This window comes from Dipodomys ordii, unplaced genomic scaffold (genome assembly GCF_000151885.1).
Source record: "Dipodomys ordii isolate 6190 unplaced genomic scaffold, Dord_2.0 Scaffold32, whole genome shotgun sequence".
Taxonomy (NCBI): domain Eukaryota; kingdom Metazoa; phylum Chordata; class Mammalia; order Rodentia; family Heteromyidae; genus Dipodomys; species Dipodomys ordii.
The window spans coordinates 267231-278825 of record NW_012267248.1 but is presented as its reverse complement, the minus strand read 5'-3'; the positions used below and the strand labels follow the sequence as shown (position 1 = coordinate 278825).

Below are 11595 nucleotides of genomic sequence, written 5' to 3'. Positions count from 1 at the left end.
TCTAGTATATGTATGAGTCAAGCGGAAAAGGTCAGATAATGTGATGTCAGGAAAATGAACCCTTAGATATGTATTTTAATATTTATTTCTTTCATGCATGTGTTTCTAACTCATTTATAAGATTATGTCTTTGTTGCTTTGTATGTCCCTCCCCCACAGTATAAGCCCTGCTTTCACTATATTTAATGTCAATATAACTTGTGGAGGAGATGGGGAAAAACCAGTTGTTTAAGGATACAGGGGGATCTATTGCAACAATGAGAAGTACAAGTTGTCATGTCCAAAACAAGCTTTACAATGTCGTTGCAGGGGAGGGGGGGGGAAAGGGGTGGGAAGGAGAAGGATTTGGATTGGGGCGGGAGGGGTAGGCTGGGAAGGGATGTGAAGGGTAAACAAAGGAGGAACATGCAGTGCTTGGTAAGAAACGTACGCATTATCCTGCCCATGTATATGTAACCCCTTTGTACAGTATGTTCACAAATAAAAATAAATTAAATTAACAAAAAAGATGATGTCATAGAGAGCATAAAAGATAGATGGAAAGAGAAAATTAAAGACACTCTGAATACAGTTAGGTATTAGTGTAAGCATCAAATAAGCCCACAAATGTTAAGTAGCAGCTTTAGAGTTTCTACATTGGAAGCATTCAGAGGAGATGACTAACTAACTGAAAGTTAAAGCAGGAGCTAACTGGATTGAACTGAGCAGAAGGTTAAGAAAATATTCACGAGGAAGTGCTAATGGAGAAAGTACAGAAACCTCAGAATACACCTTAATGCTGTAGTGATGTCTACTGTATACATTGCAGAAGGTGTGGCAGGCTATAAGCATTAATCAGATACAAAGGTTATTACCAGGCTGAGATACATGACAATATTCTGGTTCAGAAATGTTCCTATACCACGTTGAAATGTTCATACCCAATTGGAATGCAATATAATACCATGGCTCCTAATATAGGAAACTTTATGATCCATGGAAGAATTTACTCTTTAAAATAAGTACTTTTTCCCACTCAATTTTTCTTAGGTTGGTTTCTGGGTCTCCATGAATGACTCTAACCTCTGGTCTCTGGATTTAGAAGGAGAGGCAGAGCTCCGCCCAAACCTAGATGAGTAATAATGCTGAGAGTGTCAGAGCTGAGAATAGCTAATGTTGTTGCCTGGGTACAATTGTCCAGATGCCAACATGGGGCCAGTTGGTAGATAGTGATATGAGGGAAAATGGACAACTTCATCCTACAAAACAGGATGAGATCCAGCTCTGTTGGTATCCTAATAGGAAAAGCCAAGTGTCCTGTGCACAGCAGGTGGAATAAGGGATAAACTGGCCAGGGAACCCTGTGAAATCTAGATATTGGCTCTGTGTCATACGGCATTCCATATCTGAAACCCATGTTTCACTTTGCATGGATCAAGAGGCTTCTCTGGTGCCTCCTCCACTCTTGTCTCTGAACGTCTTATTCTTATAAACATCCTGAACCACTCTCTTCAAAATGCAGCACCTAGGCAGTGTGGACTTCAGTGAACATGGGATGCAGGAAACAACTGGTAATCTGAAAGTGATGTTCTGTGTTGTTCTAGTGTGTTGGGATGTTTCCACCAAATTCAATGTTAGACTTTTTTAACTGTATAAGATCACACACGCATGAGTACACACACACACACACACACACACACACACACACACACACTTATCCTACTTATCCAAAGAAAATAGGATAGTTATTATTTAGATCTTGTTCTGTGCATTTATGTAGCCACATGTTTTATATATTTAATTCGTTTGTAAAAATATGTTTTCACTGTCAAGAGATGCATTTTGTAGCTATCATCTGCTGTGAGTTAAACTTAAATTGTAAATGGAAGTGTTAAAAAACATTGAAATGAAATAAACCTCCCATTTGTAGACAAAAAAAACCATAGCAAGGTGCTGGTGGCTCATGCATTTAACCCTAGCTACTCAGGAGGCTGAGATCTGAGGATCATGGATCAAAGCCAGCCCAGACAGGAAAAGTCCATGAGACTCTTATCTTCAATTATCCACTCAAAAACCTTGAAGTGGCACTGTAGCTAAAGTTGTATAGTGCTAGCCTTGAGCTGGAGACCATAGGCACTGAGCCCAGGCCCAGAGTTCAAGCCCATGACCAAGAAAAAAAAACCCAAACAAATAGAAAATCAAAAACAAAAAAAAAATCCTGCCATAGCTGAATTGTGACTTTACTTTGTAAAGAAAATTAAAACTTACAAAAATAATTGAAGTAGAGCTTACATGTGACTCATATCCTATTAAACACCCCCACAAATGGCAGAACTTGAGCTGAAAACAAAACAACTCTCAGAGAGAGTCCCCAGGCCCTGAATTCAAGCCTCTCCCAACTCCCAAAAGAAAAAACCCTCAGGAGTTGAGTTTTTGTTCCTGCTAGCTTTGAGCAAAAAAAGTCCAAAAATCTCATGGACAGTGAAGTAGTGTGGCATAAATTGTAGAGCCTGCTAGTTTTGATCTAAGAAAACAAGCCAGGTTTCTCTGGCTCATGCCTTATCCCTGACAGACAATACTGAGTTCAATCCCCACAACTGACAAAATTAATTATTTAATTAATTAAATTCTGAATGTGAATAGCTAGGTTCTAATAATAAAGGACATGAACTTTAAAAAAGGCGGAAGGCAAAAATCAAATGAATGAAAAGGTGCAAAAAGGAGCATATTAAAGATTTCTAAATCATGGCTCAATACTATAATCTTATTTGCTCAGATTGCTGAAATCTAAGGATCGTGGTTCAAAGCCATCCTGGGCAGAAAGTACAGGAGACTTATTTTACTGTGTTCAGTCCTGGGGCTTGAACTTGCTATGATTTCCTTATGGCTAGAGGTCTACTTCTTCCTACCTCTTGGCAATTAATTAGAGATAATTGTCTCATTGATTTTCTTGCCCAGATTGGCTTCGAACCATGATTCTAAGATTTCAGTCCAACCTGTAATGCTCTTGGCTTGCTATTGATATTCTAATCTCCTATTGACCACTGAAAAAGCAGAAGCTGAGCTGTGGCTCAACTAGTGAAACCTGCCACCATTAAGGTAAAAATAAATAAATCCTCAAGGAGAGTCATCAGGCCTTAATTTCAAGAACTAACAACCAGCACTCAATTTGAAAAAAAAAAAAAAAAAGAACCTCAGTCACCATTACCTGAGTTTGAGCCCTAGAAAAAGAGCTACAAAAAAGAGAAACAGCCTGTAGTTTACCTGTGTTCAAATTTGTAAAGCATGGTAGTTTCAGGAGGAAAGAAAAAACTAAGCATGAAAGCTAGCCCCTAAGAACAATTGTCAAAAAAAGAAATAATAAATAACCTGAAAAGGTGAAAGAAAAGGTAATTAAAGATTTGTAAATGTTGACTCACACTTATAATCCTGAGTGCTAAAGTCACTGAAGTCTGAAGATCATGGTTCAAAGCCATCATGGGCAGGAAAGTCCATGAAACTTGCTTCAGTTTGTTCAGTCGAGGGACTTAAACTTGAGTGTTTTGCTCATGGCTAAAGCTCTACTATCTTCTGCCTATTAGTGGTTAATTGGAGGTAGGTCTCATAGACTTTCCTGCCCAGGCTGACTTTAAATAGTGATCCTCAGATTTCAAGCCTCACTGTACTGCCCTTGACTACCCATGGGACTCTTGTGTCATATTAAACACTTAAAAAAAGGAAGTTGAGCTGTGGTTCAAGTAGTAGAGCCTTCTACCTTTCAGTTAAATAAGTAAATCAATAAAACCTCAGAAAGAGAGGGGCAGAATGAGAATGAAAGACGGGAAATCCTACACTAAGCAAAAGTAGAGAAATGTAAATATCACCTGTTGTGGAAGAAATAAATTGAATTGTCAAAGCTTATAGAATTCACAAACTTTATAGTCCATGATAATGATAATTTGCCTTGTGAAGGTTAAAATATGTTTGTAATTTCAACTAAATATCACTATTCCACAATTCTGTGAAATAAGAGAAATTTTGGTAATCATCTAATCTCAATAATAATAAAAACCTCAGAAAGAGTCACCAGGCCTTCATTTCAGGCCCTAAGTCACTAACCTGCCCCAACTCCGACCAAAAAAACAAAAGACACTCTGACCAGGACCTGAGTTCTTACACTAGGAGCAGAAGCCAAATGAAACAAAAAGTAGACTGTAGTAGTCGTATGGCCCAAGTAATAAAGCAAGCTACTTTTAAGAGGAAAGGAAAAACTGAGTATGAAGGCTAGACCCTAAGCCCCTGACTCTTCCCATAATGGAAAGTGGATCAATCATGGAATCCAACAGTTTGTGCTTGTTCTTGGGATCACAGCTGAAAATGCCCCTTCAGGTCAGGCCCTCCAATCAAAAATGGAAGGCAGGCAGGCTTGTTCTTGGCTTCTGGCACACAAGGACCTTGTGCAGAGGAAGTTCCTCCTCTTCTTTCCTGGATCCCAGGGTTCAGCCTCTCTTATGAGTCAGAGTGGGGGTTGGATGGCAGGGTGACCAGAGGATCCAAATAGAGTGGCAACTGTGCTAATGGACTTGCAGCTGGCAGCTGGATGCCAGGGTAGGTGGGAACTGGTAGGGTCCTCTGATTACCCAGCAATAGGGAGACTGAGTTGGAGCACCTGCTGGCTCCACCTATAATCAAGTCCGCCCCACCTCCTCTGCCCCTGTAACAACCAGAGGTATAAATGGAGATCTGAGTTCACTGTGTCAGATTCCTGCTTCCCAGCTCTACTTGTTTGCCTCTCTGGGCACCACTGCTGAAGACACGCATCCAACTGCTCCACACCCCTGCACCATGAGGGAGATTGTGTACATACAGGCAGGCCAGTGTGGCAACCAGATTGGCACAAAGGTGAGCATGGCACTGGCCATGGATCTGAGTCTCAAATTTAGGGGAAGGAGAAGGAGGACGGGGTTGGACTGTGGAGGTGGTGGTGGTCATGGCTAGGCTGAGGTAGGTGGGGCTCCTTGGTGGCCCCTAACCTTCTGCAAATGAAGTCCCCCAGATAGCTTCTCCAATTTCCCTAATTTGTGTGGCCCTGGTGGGTGTGTTTTTTAAGCAAGGCTGCGGTGGTTTCAAATCCCTTGCATGTCTTAGTCTTACCTGAGACTCAAGTCTTTGTATTTAGTTTCCTGGGAATAGACTAATGCACTTTTGGTCTAGTTTGAATGCAAGGACTGCAGTGTCTTTGAGCTGAAAGATACAGAGGATTCCCTTTGTGTCAACTGATGAGTGTCAGATAAATTGAGAACAGTTCTTCTACCTTAATGAAAATTTCTCTGAGTTTTCATGCCCCATCTCATCTCCCTTAAGTTGGGTGTTTTCTAAATCAGTGGTTGTCGTGTATGCTCTGAGGACACTTGGAGTTCTGGAGACCCTTCTAGCTGAGTCTTCAAGTTACTGGTTTGGCAATTTCATGTCCAAGTAAGGCCAGCTACTCGTCATAGAATACAAACAGAATATGGTACCGCATAAGATGGAATACTCTAGGAGAACCCAGATGTCTTCTATTCAGCCAGATAGCAAAGAGATTAACAAAACTAAAATACCACCAATTTCTGTGCTTTTTTTAATTTAGAAAATGTAATTATTTTTTACAAATATATTTGTGTCAACAGGACATATGTTTCTTATAGTTACTTTAAAATGTATTGTTTGGACAGTTATCATTCTACTTCATAATACACTTCTATTTCCATCTCAGTTTTGGGAAATGATAAGCGATGAGCATAATATTGACTGCACTGGCAACTACTATGGAGATAGCCATTTACAGCTGCAGAGAATCGAGGTGAATTACAATGAGGCAGCTGGTGAGTGTCTCCCATCTGGCTTCCCATACCGTGGCAAAATAGTTCCCCGGGGAATACTACTGACAAGGAGTTCCTGCCTTTCTTATGGTAGTATTGTAGTTTTAATTTGGGACCTTGATCTTGTAAGTCAAGTGCTGTATCCAACTGAACCACTCCACCAGATATTTTGTTTTAATTTTTGAGTATACTCTTGTGAATTACCCCAGGAAAACCTTATACCTGAGTTCCCCCTATCTCTACTTGCTGACTAACCACACCTGGATTTTTTTTTCTGGTCATGGAGCTTGAACTCTGGGCCTACGCACTGTTGCTCAACTCTTCAGCTCAAGGCAAGCAGCTCTACCACTTAAGCTACAGTGCCACTTCCAGTTTGCTGGTGTTATATTGGAGATAAGAGTCTGGCCGGCTTTTTGTGCCCTGGCTGGCACAAAAAAACCGTGATTCTCTGATCTCAGCATTCTGGGTAGCTAGGATTAAAGGTGTAAGCGCATTTCACATAATTAAAAATGAGACTGCCTAAATATGCATTCTAAAACAATTGATAAAATATAATATAATCCAATTCCATTTGGTTGTGTGCTGATCATCCTTCTAAGCTCAAGGCCTGGGCACTGACTATGAGCTTCTTTTGTTTTGGGTAATTTCTTGGAGATGAGTCTCCCAGACTTTCCTGCCCCAGCTGACTTCAATCTGTGATGCTAAGGTCTCATCTCAGATTTTTGAGTAGCTAGAATTACACCCTTAAGCAACCAGAGCCCAGTTACATTGCCTCTTTAAAATACAGATTAAATTTCTAAAACAATATTTTGAAAAAGAAAATTTAAAAAATTTTAAAGAGGGATGTTCAGTCACTAATATATATGAGAATAGTCCAAATCACAAAGCATAAAGTGTCTCACCCTGAAATCTATAACACTTCTGGTCTTGAGCATTTTGAATATGAATACTTAGCCAACAATAAATTCTTTTTAAGGTTTTTAAAGTAAGAAAACATTCTTGAGATGTAGAAAAAACCAATACTAATTTGTAAACATTGCTTTTAAATGAATCATATTGTCTTTCCTAACATAAATAGCCTAATTGAAGTCTACAGAGTAGCTTTTCAGTTTTTGTAACTGCCAATGTAAAGTTTATTTAATTTTATATTGAGTTTCCATTCTACATTATTGTATACAAACAGAATCGTGGATAATTGGCTTTCCTGTGTATTAAACCAATGAACAAGTACAAACAAAAGTACAAAGCCATTTAATTTATTTGAGTTTTATAGATCTGCATTTTGGGATGTCCTCACCTTGGTATTTTGTGTTAATATTGTTTAAGTAATCATCTGATTTTAATCATCTGATTCCTTGGTTGAGAGTGTTTGGGTTGGATTGTGTCACTCCTATGAACAGTATTTTAGGTTGTGTCTTTATTAGATCCTGTATATCCAGCAGGATGGCCAGTTTTCTTCATGTGAATGTTTGGGAAGGGGGTATTCTAAAACTGGTGTTTACATCATGTTAACTGCTTTCCCTTGGGCCAAATCAGGTTAAATGGGAAATTGCAAGTCATTGCCCAAGGTTGCTCTGAGAATTTGAATCCAGGGATATGTGCTATTTGATAACCATTATTGAAACATTATAAGACAAGAAATATGTATTGTATATATTTTCCCCAGGAAAGCCTTCACTTGAATTCCCCTACATCTACTTGGTGAATAGCCATACCTGGCTCTTTTTTTTTTTTGGTGTGGGGAGGGGGTCGGTCATGTGGCTTGGACTCTGGGCCTAGGCACTGTCCCTCAACTCTTCAGTTCAAGGCAAGCAGCTCTACCTCTTGAGCCACAGTGCAATTTCTGGTTTTCTGTTAGTTTATTGGAGATAAGAGTCTCCCAGACTTTTCCTGCCCCAGCTGGCTTTGAAGAGTGATCCTCTGATCTCAGGCTCCAGAGTAGCTAGGATTACAGGCATGAGCCACTGGTGCCTGGCACCTGGCTCATTTCTTGAGAAAGGTAATTGGGGAAGGGAAGGGATAGTGGGAGAACAACAAAGGAGGGGTAACAATTTTTGACAAGAAATGTTCTCATTTCCTTACTCATGTAACTGTAACTCCTCTATACAGCACCTTTACAATAAATTAAAATTAACAAAAAAAAGAAAGATGCTTGCTGATAGGCACTGGTGACTCATTCCTGTAATGCTGGCTACTTAGTAGGCTAAGATATGAGAATCATGGTTCAAATTTTGCCTGAGCAGAAAAGTCCCTGAGACTCTTATCTCCAATAAGAAAACTGAAAGTGGGGTTGTGGCTCAAGTGATAGAGTGCTAGCCTTGAGCTGGAGAGCTGAGGGACAGTGCCCAGGCCCAGAGTTCAAGCCCCATGATGAACCACAAAAAATGGTGTTGCCACCTTTCTTTTGCAGCATTAGACTCAAAGCCTGATGCTCATCTTTGCCTCCTGTGTAGCTGAGATTTCAGCCACCATGCCCAAAGCAAAGGAATGAATATTCATGGAAATAGACAACTGCCAATGTCCTTAAAGTTGCTGAAGCCTCTTACATGGGGATTCATGCTCAAGATATCTTTTCTGTTTCCATGTCTCAAATGCTGTAATTTTTTTTGGGGGGGGGGTTTCTGGTTATGGGGCCTGAACACTGGGCCTGGGCGCTGTCCCTCAGCTCTTCAGCTCAAGGCTAGGCTAGCACTCTACCCCTTGAGACACAGCACCACTTCTGGCTTTTTTCTTTTGGCTTATGTGGTGCTAAGGAATGGAACCCAGGGCCTCAGGCATGCAAGGCAAGTGCTCTACCACTGAGCCACCTTCCCAACCCCTCAAATGCTGTAATTTTTGTAATGAATGCTGAGAGTCACTTAGAATCAAAAGCTCTGCCCAAGTTCCTTGTCAAATATAGGACTAAGTCAACTCTTGTTCCCACAGGTAACAAATATGTTCCTCGGGCCATCATGGTGGACCTAGGGCCTGGCACCTTAGATTCAGTGAGATCGGGACGATTTGGCCAGAACTTTAGGCCAGACAACTTCAGATATGGTATGTCATCATGGTCCATGGGTCCTAACATCCAGGCATTCCAGTGCTGGGCTCAGCCTTTATCCACCTAGATATTGTCCTCACCAAACCTACCTATTCTAGTCCATGGGAGTCATGCCCCCGGACATTCAGACAGTTCAGATCAGTGTCACTCTGCACACCCTCCATGACAAAACAGCCTCTGAAGGAAAAGAGCAGCAAGCAGGGAAAGCCTCCAACAAGGTTTTAGTGCTGCTGGTCATTTCGAAGGGCTGGCAATAACATAGAACCACTTCAGGACACCAGAAATCAAAGCACAGCTATGTGTGAGCAAGGTGCAGACAAGTGCTTGCAGCTTAGCTTCACTCTAACCACACTGTGCTCCTGTGCCTCTTGTGAAATTAACTACATTTCCAGTATTGAGGCAGGCTCGGTCCTTCATTTCTAGAAGTACTTGATTTGGGTTAAAATGTATTTTCCTCCACATTGTCTTTACTTTTCTTTAGAACCTGGATGATTTGTAGGGTCCCAGATACATTGAAAACATTTCCTTATTTCACCAAAGTGTATCTAAGGTAATAGCAAAGGTTAGCTCAGAAGAGTCCTATTGTCTTCACAACAGGGCAGGCACAGTCATTATTCTTGGAGTGTATGTCTCATCGTGTCTTTGTGTCTCATAGGCCAGAGCGGGTCAGGTAATAACTGGGCCAAGGGCCACTACACAGAGGGAGCCGAGATGGTGGAATCTGTGCTGGATGTGGTACAGCAGGAGTCAGAAAGGTGTGACTGTCTCCAGGGTTTCCAGCTGGCCCATTCCCTGGGAGGTGGCACCGGGTCAGGCATGGGCACCCTGATTCTCAACAAGATCCTAGAGGAGTACCCAGACCGCATCATGAACACCTTCAGCGTCATGCCCTCCCCCAAGGTGTCAGTCACCGTGATTGAACCTCGCAATGTGATCTTGTCTCTCCACCAGTTGGTGGGAAACGCAAATGAGACTTTCTGCATCGACAACGAGGCTCTGTACGACATCTGCTCCCACACCCTGAAGCTGCCCACACCCACCTATGGAGACCTGAACCACCTGGTGTCAGCCATCATGAGCAGGGTCATCACCTGCCTGCACTTCCCCGGCCAGCTGAATGCAGACGCAAGCTGGCCACGAATTTGGTGCCCTTCCCCCGCCTACACTTCTTCATGCCTGGCTTTGCACCCCTGACCAGCCATGCTAGCCAGCACTACCATGCTCTCTCAGTGCCCGAGCTTACCCACCAGATGTTTGATGCCAAGAACATGATGGTCTCCTGTGATCCCCACCATGGCCGCTATCTGACAGCGGCTGCCATCTTCCGAGGCTGCATGTCCATGAAGGAAGTAGATGAGCAGATGCTCAACATGCAGAACAAGAACAGCAACTACTTTGCAGACTGGATTCCCAAAAATATGAAGACAGCTGTGTGTGACATCCCCCCGCGTGGCCTCACGATGTCGGCCACCTTCATCGGCAACAACACGGCCATCCAAGAACCCAACAAGCGGTTTTCCCAACAATTTAGAACCATGCTCCGGCGCAAGGCATTCTTGCACTGGTACATGGCCGAGGGGATGGATGAGATGGAGTTCACTGAGGCTGAGAGCAATATAGATGACCTGGTGTACGAGTACCAGCAGTGCCAAGATGCCACTGCTGATGAACAGGGGGAATTTGAAGAAGACTTGGTGGAGGAAGAAGTTTAAGACTTCCCATTGGTAGCAGTGAAACAGGAGTGTCAGAGCCTGCCAACTATTTCTCAAATGAATGGTGCTTTCCTGAGCAACTGTTGTCCTGCAGTGAAGTCCCTGCTGTGTATCATCATGCACAGCCTTTCCTGGCAGGAACTCACTGATGGTGAATGTAAAATTTCAGATTTCTTTTAAATAGTTTTGTCTTAAAGCCCTATTTATATAAATAAAGAAGTATACTTTTTTTACTTTTTTTTCTTTGGGTCCGGTCGTGGGTCCTGAACTCTGGGCCTGGGCACTGTCCCTCAGCTCTTCAGCTCAAGGCTAGCGCTTTACCACTTGAGCCACAGTGCCACTTCCAGCGTTTTTCTTTTTGCTTATGTGGTGCTGAGAAATCGAACCCAGGGCCTCAGGTATGCAAGGCAAGCGCTCTACCACTGAGCCAAGTTCCCAGCCCAAGAAGTATACATTTTGTACCCTGAGTCCTTATTCTTCTTTAGAATCCCTTTTATTCTTTCAATGTATTTGAAATATAAAGTTAGCCAGCAGGATTTAATCTTAGCAATATAGGACTGGTGCTCAAGAGGAGTTTCAAATTCATGGTGTTCCTACTATTTTGAAGAGGAGGATGACAAGTGCCAATGTTGTTTATTTTCCCTGGCCCAGTTTTAAAGTTAGCAGTCTCTCAATAGCATGCCAGTAGCATAAAAGCAGTTTGAAGAGAAAGTAAACCAGATCCAGATGTTACAATTTTCCTAGAACCAAGGTGATGTTTGGAGTACTGAAGGGATTGAGGTTCAAGACTTGTCTTGGCACTGAGGTAGCAGGACCTCTTCCTCCTTTATTCTGACACAGGACTTGCTTTACCTGCTACCCAGTACGCATTCCTCTTTGGGAATTGGACCACAAAAGGCAGGTATGAATACTGGCCATTAAGGATCTACTTCTCCTTCAGACAACTGCAGGTTCTTGTCTCATGCCCCATCAGAGGGATTTCATTCACATTCCCTAGAAACAGTAGCAGGAACCCCGATCCCTG

The 11595-nt window shown here is 42.3% G+C and overlaps 1 pseudogene; it reads left to right on the top strand.

The window, feature by feature from the left end:
* Nucleotides 1–4803: 4803 nt before the first annotated feature.
* On the top strand, nucleotides 4804–10571 carry LOC105985932 (annotated as a pseudogene).
* The last annotated feature ends 1024 nt before the right edge of the window (nucleotides 10572–11595 follow it).